This window comes from Urocitellus parryii, chromosome 6, assembly GCF_045843805.1.
Source record: "Urocitellus parryii isolate mUroPar1 chromosome 6, mUroPar1.hap1, whole genome shotgun sequence".
NCBI classification, from domain to species: domain Eukaryota; kingdom Metazoa; phylum Chordata; class Mammalia; order Rodentia; family Sciuridae; genus Urocitellus; species Urocitellus parryii.
The window spans coordinates 132,465,895-132,479,330 of NC_135536.1; the positions used below are offsets into that span (position 1 = coordinate 132,465,895).

Consider the following 13,436-nt stretch of genomic DNA (forward strand, 5'->3'; position numbering starts at 1 on the left):
AGAGCTGCTCAAAATGACCAGTCTGGATCTGCAGAGACTTAGCTATCATCTAGATTTCAACAGTTTCTTTTTCCACATAGGATTAAAAGATCTTTCATGTTTTATGATGTATATTAAATGAGACAGAGATGGATAGGTAGACAGAATGGACATGGTAATGTTTTGCTAGACTCTGGATCTGTAAGTCTTGATCTGGGTGTAAATTGTTAATCCTATTAACTGTTGAACATTTTAAAAACTTTATTGACCTAATTTGCATATCATAAAATTCAACTGTTTTTAATGTACAATTCACATTACCAAAGTCTAGTGATTAATAAGATCAGGGACCCTATTTTAAAAAATTAATTAATTTATTTTACAGTAGAATGCATTTTGACATACTATATACAAATGGAGCACAACTTCTCCTTCCTCTGGCTGTACATGGTGCAGAGTCATTCCAGTAGTGTAATTATCCATGTATATAGGGTAATAATTTCTGTCTATTTTTCAGGGACCCTATTGAAATTGGATAATAACTAGACATTAATTTTGGCAAGAAGACTTACCTTTACCTAATTCAGCTAGTAATGAAATGGTTTGCTCAGGGATGGGTCTGTCTGTATTAGGTGTAAATAAACACAGAAGTTATATTACCTAAGAGAAGAAAGACCGTTTCTGGGGTTTTGTTTGTTTTGATTTTTTTACTTATTCCTGTAGTTTTTTTAAAAAATATATTTTTAGTTGTAGATGGACATAATACATGTATTTTATTTATTTATTTTTATGTGGTGGTGAGGATTGAACTAGTGCCTCACCTGTGCGAGGCTAGCGCTCTACCACTGAGCCACAACCTGTCCCCCTATAGCTTTTCAAATCTGTTTAATTGATACTTAGAAATTTCTTTTAAAATTGATGTTATTGAGAGTTTTCATTTTGCTACATGGGTTGAAATAGAAGCTTTTATCTTTTCTTGCCTGAATTACTGCAGTACTTTCTTTAGTGCCTCTTCTCCCCACTGGCTCCTCCTAATCCATACAGCTCAGAATGATCTTTTAACTCAAAGCTATGCGTTTCTTCCTGTTTCAAATCCCCAAAGGGTCTACACATTCTTCTTTGGATTGACGTGTTCTCCTCTGTCACCGCCATAAAGTCCCTCCAGGCCTAAATACCATTCTCTCTGGTATGATGAAGAATCATATGATGAAGAATGAGTATTCTGCATTTCTTCCTCTCAAGACTTGCACTTTGCACACAATATTGAAATCGCTAACACCACCACCTTGGTGTTGCTCGGGTGTGTTAGTGGTTTAGTGGAGTCCCAATTGTGGGAGAAGACAGCCAAATTTGGGAGTTTTTTAGCATAGAGTAACCCTGACGTTGGGGGAAGGGTGAAAGCACTGAGGGATGGGTGTGGTAGCAGAGGAGCTGTTCCTGGAGGAACTGAATCTCAGTGGCTTGGAGAGTCAGTTCCGGCATTGGTATGTTCCGCTTCTGTATTGCAGAGCAGGGAAACCGCTGAAGTCATGTGCTCTGCAAAACTCGTTCAGCTGGTTTCCTCTTCACAGACCCCTAATTCAGATTCCCACCCTGTTCTTTTCTACATATGTCTTTGGCCTGGGCTTGTTTTAAGGCTTACCACGGTAGAGTTCTCAGTATAGTTATTTCTTTGTTTTGCTGAGGCAGAGTGGGTAGGGCCCTGTTTTTACTCCCTTTGAGAAATGTTATCAGCAGGACAAGGTAGACAGGTATTATGTAAATTTCTGTGTGTCAGACTCTAGAGGTAGATTTATTTCTGGGGATCTGGCACACACACTCATGTATACATGCACATATATACGACTACCATTGTTTAGAGCCTTCTAGTGCTTCACATATCATTTAATCCTTACAACTTTACGAAGTTAGGTGTTACCCTGGTACTGAATTACAGTCAGGAAATGGAAGGTTAGAGGGGTCAGTTAGATAACATGTCATTCTTGCTTATTTTTATTTCCTTCCCTCTTTTCTCAGGGAAGAAGTAGGGGTATGTTTCTTTCTGTAGCAAGCTGACACCTCTCTGCTCATCAGAACCTTGTTGTTGTTGTCGTCATCTTCTTTTTTTAAAAAATATTTTTAGTTGTAGATGGACACAATGCCTTTATTTTATTCACTATTTTTTTTTTTTTTTTAATGTGGTGCTGAGGATTGAATCCAGTGACTCACATATGCTAGGCAAGCGCTCTACCCCAGCCCTGTTTTTTATTCTTGTATTTTAGGTACCTCCTTTACTTATTCTTTTTTTACAGGCTGTACAAATATGTGCTTCTTCTACAGCCATTAAAAACAAAAACAGGGCTAGGATTGTGGCTCGGTGGTAGAGTGCTCACCTAGCATGTTTGAGGCACTGAATTCGATCCTCAGCACCACATAAATGTAAAATAAAGATATTGTGTCCACCTAAAACTAAAAAATAAATACTTAAAAAAAAAAACCAAAACACCTTCCCTTGGACATGCCACCATCTCAGACTAACCCATTCTCCATTCCCCTAATTTCTCTTCTTTTTTTTTTTAAGGTCATATCTTTTATTAACTCATGCACAATTACTTTTCATAATAATGTGTGTCAAAGTGACTGGCCATAAAAACTCTATCAGCATTCTTCTGAAGGGTGCTCCTGACAAGGTGATTAATTTTGCAATTATCATCTTCCTTGTAGTGTTTTAGGATAGTCAGCTTAACCTTTTTTCTCATATGCTCATTCTTGGGAGTGGTATAAGAGTTTTTTCCTTTTTTTAGTGTTACCACGAAGTCTCAACATAAGGTAAAGAGTGGACTCCTTTTGAATGTTGTAGTGAGACAAAGTGCATCCATCTTCTAGTTTCCTGCCAGCAAAGATTAGCCTTTGCTGATGAGGAGGAATGCCTTTTATATCCTGGGTCTTGGCCTTTACATTTTCTATAGTATTTGAGAGTTAAGCCTTGAGCTCTCTTATTGGTCTTCTCAATAAGGGTGTGTACCCCACCTTCCACCCCAGTACTGGGGTTTAAACCCAAAGTCTTGTACATGCTAGGCAAGTTCTCTACCATGGAACTACATACCAGCCCTTTTTATTTTGAGACAAGATCTCACTAAATTGCCCAGGCTGGCCTCAGACTTGGAATCCTCCTGCCTCAGCCTCCTGAGCAGCTGCAATTATAGGAGTACATCACCAAACCCTGCTTCTCAGTAAGGTTTTTGTTTTTGTTGTTACTGGAGATTGAATAAGGGTGCTTTACCACTGAGCTTCATCCCCAGTCCTTTTTATGTATTATTATTTAAAAATTTTTGAGACAGAGTCTTGCTAAGTTACTTAGGGCTTTGCTAAATTGCTGAGACTGGCCTTAAACTTGCAATCCTCCTGCCGTAGCCTCCTGTGTGGTTGGAATTACAGATGTGCTTATCCCCGATGAGCTTTTTATGAAACTCTACATTGTGGTTGCAGTACTACTTCAGATGGCATACCAGAAATCTCTTCTTCCCTTCTTAAACTTGCAAAAGAAGACTGTACTTGCTCTCTCTCCTTCCCCACATCTAATTATTTTTCTACTTAGGATCACTTGTCTAGTTACTGTACTCTGATTCCTCCCTCACCACTCCACTGAGGCTCCCCTTACAGAGGTTACAGATGAACTTCCTATTTGCCATATCCTTTTTCTCATTTTATTTATTTTTATATTTCTTCAATTTTATTTAGAGGACCTGTGTGTATGTTCCTTCCTTGAAGCTAAGACCATTTTATTTGCCACATTCTTTTCTTTCTGTTACCTGTCTTTCTGCAGCATTCAAAGATGATGACTGTCCTCCAGATTCTTGAAATTTTTTCCTTCCTTGATTGCCATTATGTGATTCTCCTCTGATTCTCATTTTACCTACCACAGTGACTTTCATCTGTCAAATGTTGGTGTCTTTGAGACACAGTCTTTTGTCTTTGGTATTTTTCTCTTTAACTTGTTTCCCTGAGGATCTCATCTCCTTTCCAGATTTGAAAATGGTGCCATTTTTCCAACTCAGGTTTTCCTCTTGAGTTTCACACTTGTATTTCCAACTGCCTGCAGGATGTTATTACCCAGATGTCTTTTTGACATTTCAAGCTGAATATGTTTCAGTCATGAATTTATCATCCTCTACTTCTGTGGGTGTCCCAGTCTTGTTCAATGGCATCATCTTCTTCTGTGGGTGTCCCAGTCTTGTTTAATGGCATTATCTTTTATTTAGTCATCCATGCCCCCAGCCACCAAGTCAGTTTTTAAAAATAAAACGTTTTCCTTTTCCTTATATAGAAATTTCTGTAATTTTGCTGTAGATGGTATGTGGTGCCAGATTTTTTTCTGGAAGTGTAAGAATGTGTGTTTTCCACACACACTGGATAATAAAGTATTCTTTTAAAAACCTTTGGTAATCTGATAGCTGAAGATAGTTATATTGTTATTTTAATTTGCATGTCTCTGTAAGATTGAGACATTTTCATGTGATTATTTGTTTCTTCTTTTATGAGTTGTCTATTTGTTTCTAGACCATTTTTCAAAGGAAATATTTGTGATTTTATTTGTCATTGGGTTTATTTTTTAGTATTTATTTATTTAATGAGTGGTGCTGGGAAGTGGACCCCAGGGCCTTGTGCCTGCTAGGCAAGTGCTCCACCACTAAGCCATATCCCCAGCCCTTGTCTTTTCATTTATTTTGAGTATTTAAAAATGTTTAAAAATACATATAAAAGTGTTTAAATATACATAGCCTACATATAAAGGTTATAGGAGTTTGTTAGCTCTTTGTTGTATGTTGCCTCCCTCCCGCCTTCAGTTTCTTTCTTTTCCTTGCCTTTTATTTAATTAATTAATTAATTATTATTATTATTATTTTTTGTGGTGATGAGAATTGAACCAGGGTCTACCTCACACTAGACAAGGGCTCTCTCACTGAGTTGCATCCCTAGCCCAGTTCTTTAAAAGTTTTAGTTTTTAAAACTTGCTTTAATTACAGGTGGAGAGGCAAAACCAGCCCTGGCAACTTAGTGAGGGCCTAAGCAACTTGCAAGACCCGTCTCTAAATAAAGTATAAAAAAGGGCTGGTGGGGTGGCTGGAGTTGTGGCTTGTCTAGCATGTGTGAGGTCCTGGATTTGATCCTCCGTGTCACATAAAAATAAATAAGTAAAGGTATTGTGTCCATCTACAACTAAAATAAAGCGGCGACAGTGGGGGAGGGGCGCTAGGGATGTGGCTCAGTGGTTAAGTGCCCTTGGGTTCAATCCCTGGTACCAACCCCCCCCAAAAATAAATAAATAAAACTTGCCTTACAGAAATTTAAATAGCCATTTTATTTATCTTTTTCTTTCTGATTTCCAGTGTTTAATAAATTTCTTTCCCACAACTATTCATATATACAAATACACACTTCTATTATATTTAAATCTCTAATCCACTTAGTGCTCATGTTAATTGCAAAATGTGAGATCAAGAGTTAGCTAAACCCCACACCTTTCCAGTTGTCTATGAAACCATTTTCCTCACTACCCTCCTTCTTTTCCACCTATCAGACCGTCAGTTGGAGTGAATTCTAACTTTGTAATTGTTCCTTATCCTTTTTTTTGTCCCTGTAGTTGCCTCAAAGACCTTATTATTTTTTGAGTTTATGAAATAGTTGTATAATATTTCTCCTTTGAATCTGTCTTTCATGTTTCTGTCCTAGTTAAACTTCTAATTCTCAGATCTGACCAGGCCACTAATCTGGAAAATTTCTGGTGGTTCCTGCTGCCTGCAGGATAAAATACTGATAGTCCAAATACATCTTCATACATCTTCACCTAGTGCCCTACTACATTGATTTGTCATTCCCAGAGTATGCTGTTTGATTTCACACTTTTTTGCTCTTTGTTTATGCTGTTATTGTCTTAGATGTCTCCTTTCCCTATTTTTTATCTAACTTGCAAAGTTGAGTTCAAATATCTTCTATTGTAACTAATTGTTTAAGCATCTCTGTTCCCAGTGAGTACATTCCTTGAAGATAAGGGACTGCTATTTAGCACATATCACTTCACTGATAAGTGTTGCCCAGAGGAGTCACAAATGTTTCCTGAGTGAATATGTGTCACTGGATTTTATTTTATTTTTTTGAGAATTGATTTAGAATATGTATAAATAAACAAAACTTTATAAAACAGACCAAATATAAAAGGAATATAAGATTCTTAGATAATTATATTAAAGATAGGCTTTTGTTTAGGCACTCATTTTTCACACTAATTCTGTCAGCTCAACCTATTAATAGGCTTCTCTCTCTCTCTCTCTCTCTCTCTCTCTCTGCTTGGTAGAGTGAGGGTTGTAAATGTGGTCATATGCTGCACTGTGGGATACCTCAGGAACCCTCTTTTAGAGCTTGAGCTTTTGTTATTGAGCTTTCTGTAGGTGGTAGCTGTTAATATTTTTAAAGGAGATGGTGTATTATAGCAAATTATATTGTTATATTATTATATGTAGTATTACATTATTATATATTATATTATTATATATAGTATTATATAAAAACAACCTAGGTTCGGGGGTGAGCTTACTAGTTGAGTAATCTTGGACAGGTTATTTTACTTTTTGAACTCCAGTTATCTGTAAAATAAAAATGATACTACTACTTAAAAGGTTGTTGCAAAGATCAAGTGAGATAATGTGTATATGTAGCATTATATCTGCTATATGGTGTTAGATTTTTTCCCCCCCCAGTTTTGGGTTCAAACTCCAGATCACATGCTAGACAAGTGCTCTACCACTGAACTATGTATCTGCCCTTTTTATTTTATTTGGAGAACAGAGTCCCCCTAAGTGTACCAGGCTGACTTTACACTTTTGATCCTCCTACCTTAAGCTACCCTAGTAGCTGAAAGATATGTACCACTGTGCTGGCTAAAAAAAAATTTTTGTTTGAAGTTTTATTTATGTTGAAAATGAACTATTCAGATGTTGCTGTTTTCCTGTTCAGTAGTTGTTTCAGATCTTATATCACTTTAAAAAATAATTTGCATTTTAGTTAGATTTGCTAAAACAGTTTTGGGGTTAAACTCAGGAGGAGAAATTGTTGTGAGAAGAACTAAGAACTCTACTCCACTTTATTCACAAGTATGAGTTTTGCACTAAGCTCTATTTCTGGCAGTGGCTGAGAGTCCTGGTCACATGTAAGTGTTTTGATGTCATCACTCTGTATGATATTCTAAGAACATTTTCTGGAGGGGGCAGGTATTGGAAGTTGAACCCAGAGTTACTTTGCCACTGAGCTATTTCCCCAACCCTTTTAATTTTTTTTTTTTTTTTAATTTTAAGACAGGGTCTCACTCGGTTGCTTAATTCCTTCCTAAATTGCTGAGGCTGGCCTTGAACTTATGGTCCTCCTGCCTCAGCCTTTGGGTAGCTGGGATTAAGGTGTATACCACAGAACCTGGCTACAAGTGAGGTTTTAATATAGAATTATAGCAGCTCTGTATTTGGAAAAAATAAGAATTTCTGTTGAGTGGAAAAGTCTAATAAAATAATTTAATCTGAGGATTTGTTTGTGATTCTGGAGTGTTTAGAATGAAGAAGGTGATAGTCCCCTTCCATTTTGGGCTGGTTGGACCATACTTGGAACTTGGGGTTCAGTCAGAGAATGTTCAGAGATGAGTTAGAAAGACATGAGGATCAGGGAATCATGTCCTGCAGTCCTGGTAGTATTAGATAAACTTTTTTTTTTTTTTTTTTTTTTGGTACCAGGGATTGAACTCAGGGGCACTTGGCCACTGAACCACATCCCCAGCCCTATTTTGTATTTTATTTAGAGACAGGGTCTCACTGGGTTGCTTAGTGCCTTGCCATTGCTGAGGCTGGGTTTGAACTTGTGATCCTCCTGTCTTAGCCTCCCAAGCTGCTGGAATTGCAGGCATACACCACTATGACCTGCCCAGGTAAACTTTTGAGCATCAGGCACTGTTCTCAGTACATTGTTGTGTTCTCCTTAATCCTCCTAAATATTCTGTGGGGAAATGCTACTATTAGTTTTGAGGACTACTTGAAGGATCTGAAATTATTGTACTTGACAGAAGTGCCTGCATCATAGAGGAGGAGGGACTGGATAAGTATTTTTTTCAATAACCAATCAAGCACTGTACTACCTTCTGCTTTACTTGCAATGTTAATTTTCATCAGCAAACTGTTTGGAAGGTGGTGTTATCCTCTTTTAACAAATGAAGAGATGGGTAGATGGCTTGCTGTCTTTGTAGGTGCCAGAGACAGAATATAAATCTAGGTCTTTCTAGGTTTATGGCCAGTACTGGTCACATTATATCTTTGGTCCATACATTATTAAAAAATGGTTTTTAATATGGTTATTAAAAAAAAGTTGGATTGGCCAATGATTTTTTTTTTCTTTTGTGGAGATATTGATTGATTGATTGATTGATTGTACCAGGGACTGAACTCAGCCCCCTGAGCCACATCCCCAGCTCTATTTTGTATTTTATTTAGAGAAAGGGTCTCACTGAGTTTCTTAGTGTCTCACCTTGGCTGAGGCTGGTTTTGAATTCTTGACCCTCCTGCCTCAGCCTCCTGAGCCACTGGGATTACGGTGTGTACTACCATGCCCAGCTGAGATTTATTTTTAAATGTATTTATAAAACTGAATTAAATGCTTATGTTTTATAAGATGGTTTTGCATCTGAGTTAAGAATTGGTGGTATATTCATAATTAAGCTAAAATGCTTAAAACCCCAGTAAGTGGACAGAATGTGGAGCAGCCTTTTTCTGCATGGGTTGTCTGAAAATTTGTTCCATTTAATCAACCCTGTGGAACGCAGCCTGTTAGGGACTTACCTTGATAAGGTAAGAACCACACTGGTATAGTGAGGAGGTTTTTAAAGGAGAAATCTGTCTTCTTACTTCACCTTTGCCATTTAACTAGCAGGTAGCCTTGAATAAACTTCATTCTTGTTTGTAAATGAGATTGTGCAAATGAGGTACAGCTTTGGGGTAGGCTTTGGGGAAATAAAAAAGCACTTTTAAAAGTTAATAATTCGGGGCTGGGGATGTGGCTCAAGCAGTAGCGCTTGCCTGGCATGCGTGCGGCCCGGGTTCGATCCTCAGCACCACATACCAACAAAGATGTTGTGTCTGCCGAAAACTAAAAAATAAATATTAAAATTCTCTCTCTCTAAAAAAAAAGTTAATAATTCATATTTGTATGTATTTTTTAGTACTGGAAGGCCCACACACATGTGCTCTACCACTGAGCTTACACCCCCTCTTCCCCAGCTGAGTTATACTTCTTAGAGCCTCTCCTAAGGAATTAACTCTAAATATAGAAGAACATTGTACACAACGATATTCCTTGCAATGTTGATTATTTAATGGTTCAAAACATTTGTGAATGACATAAATGGCCAACAAAGGGTGACTGATTATGCACTTGGTGGGATTTTCATGTAATTTAAAACTCTTCAGAAACTAGATAATAATATGGGAAATAGTCATACAATTTTGAGAAATGTTAAATAATTTTTTAATGGGTATGTATTATATTTAAAAACAAAAATGAAGAAACAAAATCAAAGGGATTTACCCTAGAAGTGCATTTGGTTTCTGGCTCTTATACTTTGTGATTATATGATTAAGTTAACATTGAAGTTATATAGTACGGCACCCTACTTTTTCTAAGTATTCCATCCTGATTTAACTTATTTTTATAAACAAGCCAGGTGGTACTCCATTGTGAGGCATTTTTACTGGAGGGTGAGCCACACTTGTGGTGACTTGGAGGCCACCTTCTGTATTTTGCCTGTTTATTCTAGCTTTCTTCCTCTGCTTATCTACTTCCATCAGGTCACAGTTCTGATCTGATTTTTATGTGATGTGCAAAGAATTCTACCTCTCTATAGAAAAATTACAAGTCAAATTATTAATCTGATGGCTATTTTATAGCCATCAGATTAATAATTTTTTCAGAAGAAATGACCTCCTTGTTTTTTAAAATTCTAATTAGTTATACACAATAGCAGAATGCATGTCAATTCATTGTACACAACTGGACTACAACTTTTTCTCCGGATGTACACGATGTAGAGTCATACCACATATGCAGTCATCATGTACCTAGGGTAATGATGTTCATCTCATTCCACCATCTTTCCTATTCCCATGCCCCCTCTCCTTGGCTCTCTCCTCTTTGCCCAATCAAAATTGCTTCATTCTCCCCCTACGCCATGCCCCCCACCCCCATCCATTAAGGGTCTGTATCTACTTATCATCGAGAACATTTGCTTTTGTTTTTTTGGGATTGGCTTACTTCGCTTAGTATGATATTCTCCAACTCCATCTGTTTACCTGCAAATGCCATAATCTTATTCTGTTTTAGTCTTGAGTAATAGTCCATTGTGTATATGTATCACAGTTTCTTTATCCATTCATCTATTGAAGAGCATCTAGGTTGCTTACTTTTTTTTTTTTTAAATTTTAATCTGATAATTTCAGAGAAGAACCTAACTACTTCCTACATCTCCAGCCCTTTTATTTTGAGACAGGATCTGTGTTGCTGAGGGTCTTGCTGGTAACTCTTTCTGGCACTGATTCAAGACAAAATATCTATTGTGCCTTTTACCATAGTCTTCCCTACATAGTCTTATTTTGAGAAAAAAATAATTTTTTCTTTGTGTGTTTATATGCTGGAGGGCTGTTTTTGGCTTAGACTATCATTCTGGTTAATAGGAACCTGGATTGTCCCCTAAGATGTGGGATTGCCAGCAGTTGTTTGCTAGAATGAATTTATCCATATCCTTTTTAGCAGTAAAATATTGGAAAGAAAATTATATGATACATGTCCTTGGATTACTGCTCTTTTTCTTACCAACAACTGCCATTGTTTTAATACTGCCTTTCTGGTCTTTAGGCTCTTGAAGAGGGATAGTTCAGATTTTGTAGCTGTTGCAAATTGTTACATAATTTAGTTACTCTGGGGCTGGGGATGTGGCTCAAGTGGTAGCAAGCTCGTCTGGCATGTGTGTGGCCCGGGTTCAATCCTCAGCACCACATACCAACAAAGATGTTGTGTCCACCGAGAACAAAAAAATAAATATTAAAAAATTCTCTCTCTCTCAAAAAAAAAAAATTTAGTTACTCTGACAGCTCTTCTGGAAAACGTGTTTCTTTTCCCTCCCCTTTCTGTCTTTGGGTATAGGAAACAACTAGAAAAGTATCAGCTTATTCACAGGTCTATCCAGCCTTTATTAAAGTAGCCAGCTTCAGCAACTTAATGACACCTTATCTCAAAGTTAAAATGGTTGAGCCGGGGTGGGGTGGAGGGTGTGGTGGTGCACACCTGTAATCCCAGCGGTTTGGGAGGCTGAAGCAGGAGGATCACGAGTTCAAAGCCAGCCTCAGTAGTGTAGCAAGGGCTTAAGCAACTTAATGAGACTCTGTCTCAAAATTTTTAAAAAGGGCTGGGGATGTGTCTCAGTGGTTAGGTGCCCCTAGGTTAAATCACTGTGTTTCAGGCAGTATACTAGCTGCCTTAAGGGTAAAATAGATTTGAAAATGAAATTGAGTAACTGAGTAACTGTTCTATAGAATTTGAGAAAAGTATGGAAGTTGTTGCTTTTCTTTAAGATTCTAAACGTTTTTTTCAATTTGAAAAGGTAGAATTGATAAAGGAAATTGAATTCTGAATTTAAGTGTAACAACTTATAATAAAAGTTTGGTGAATTCATATTCTATAGTCCTACAATTTATTAATACAAAGAATATGTAAAACATAAATGGAATAATAAATGCATTTACATGTTATTTGGCCTGTATTTCTATTGGCTCGTTGGTGTTTTACAAATTTTTGTGAAGGTGGAGATTATGACATGTTTAGATTTTTCTTTTCAGTTTTATTTGCTTTACAATTTAAAATTCTAGAGCTGGGGATATATGTGGCTCAGTGGTAGAGAGTGCTTGCTCCAGTCCCCAGCAATGCAAAAACAAAAACAAAAACAGGGAACATCTGTGTATCAGTAAACATTATAAATGTTTCATTTTTATGTGGCAGTAATTATTATTATTATTTTTTTTTGGTGGAGATTGAACCCAAGGCTTAGCACATGGTAGGCAAGCAAGCATTCTACTATTGAGCCACTTGAGTTTTTTTCATTTGGCTTTCAAAGTTTTATTATAGTGGTCAAACAGACCAAAGTCAAAACACAGTGTTTTGGAAACATTTTTCCTAGTATGGTAAAGAATGTGAGGATAATATTAACCTTATAAAATTTGAGTGGAATTTTTTTTTTAAATTAGGGGTTTATTTATTTATTTATAGTAGAATGCATTTTGACATGAAGTGCACAAATGGAGCACATCTCATTCCTCTGGCTATACATGGTTCAGAGTCACTCCACTATTATAATCATACATGTATATAGGGTTTGTCTCTTTCTACTGTTCTTCCCATCCCCACAGCCCCACCCCTCACCTGACTCTCCTCTACATAAACCAAAGTTCCTTCATTGCCTAAATTAGGAGTTCTTAATCTGGGTTTCATAAAGTCAATGAAATGTCTGAAATTATTTGTAAAATTTAAGTGTATGAACATTTTTCTGCAGAACAGTCTATAGCTTTCCTCAGATATTCATAGGATAATGTGGCTTAAAAAGTGGTTTAAAACCATTGCTATAAAGGAATTTTAGTTACCTACATTTCTGTTGTTAGAAAATAGATAGGTATTGGGGCTGGGCTCAGTGGTAGAGCACCAGCTGTGGCTCAGTGGTAGAGCACTCGTCTGGCGTGCTTGGGACACCAAGTTCAATCCTCAGCACCACATAAAAATAAAATAGTAAAATAAAGATGTTGTGCCCACCTATAACTAAAAAATAAATATTAAAAAAATAGATAGATGTACCTAAACCTTCCTTTGTTTTGTCTTAGGCTTTTCTGAATATTTGAGTGGAAAAGATAAAGTTTTGTTTTCTTTCCTCTTTACAACCTTTTTTTTTTCTGCCTTTAAAATCACCTTCAATAATTGTTTACTGCTTCCATAAGAATTTCTTTCGGTATTTTAGCTAATTGTCTGTTTTGATAATCCTTAAGTCACCTCAAAATCTGAACTGAGAAATTCACTGTTTGGATTCTGAATTCTGAAACTGAAAAAGAACATAAGCAACAGACAGGAGATTTTGAACAGTTAGAATGGTGGTTTCAGTCATACTTTTTTTTTTTTTTTTTTTAAAGAACTTCTTTAGGGAGTAACGTAAGGGTTCAGGAAAGAGTCTGCCATTCATGGGATAGTAAGGATATGGAGAGTCAGTGGCTCTATTGGTGTAGCAGGGGAAAGTGAAAGTAGAGAAGTTGGCATTGGTGATCAGGCATTTCCTAAGTTCTCTGCCTTGCAGATTTTTTCTTTCTTTCTTTCTTTCTTTCTTTCTTTCTTTCTTTCTTTCTTTCTTTCTTTCT

General features: G+C 36.8%; 1 protein-coding gene across 2 annotated transcripts in view; it reads left to right on the plus strand.

The window, feature by feature from the left end:
* Positions 1-13,436, plus strand: part of Iqgap1 (IQ motif containing GTPase activating protein 1) — a 106,320-nt gene that overhangs the window by 20,866 nt on the left and 72,018 nt on the right. The window lies entirely within an intron of this gene.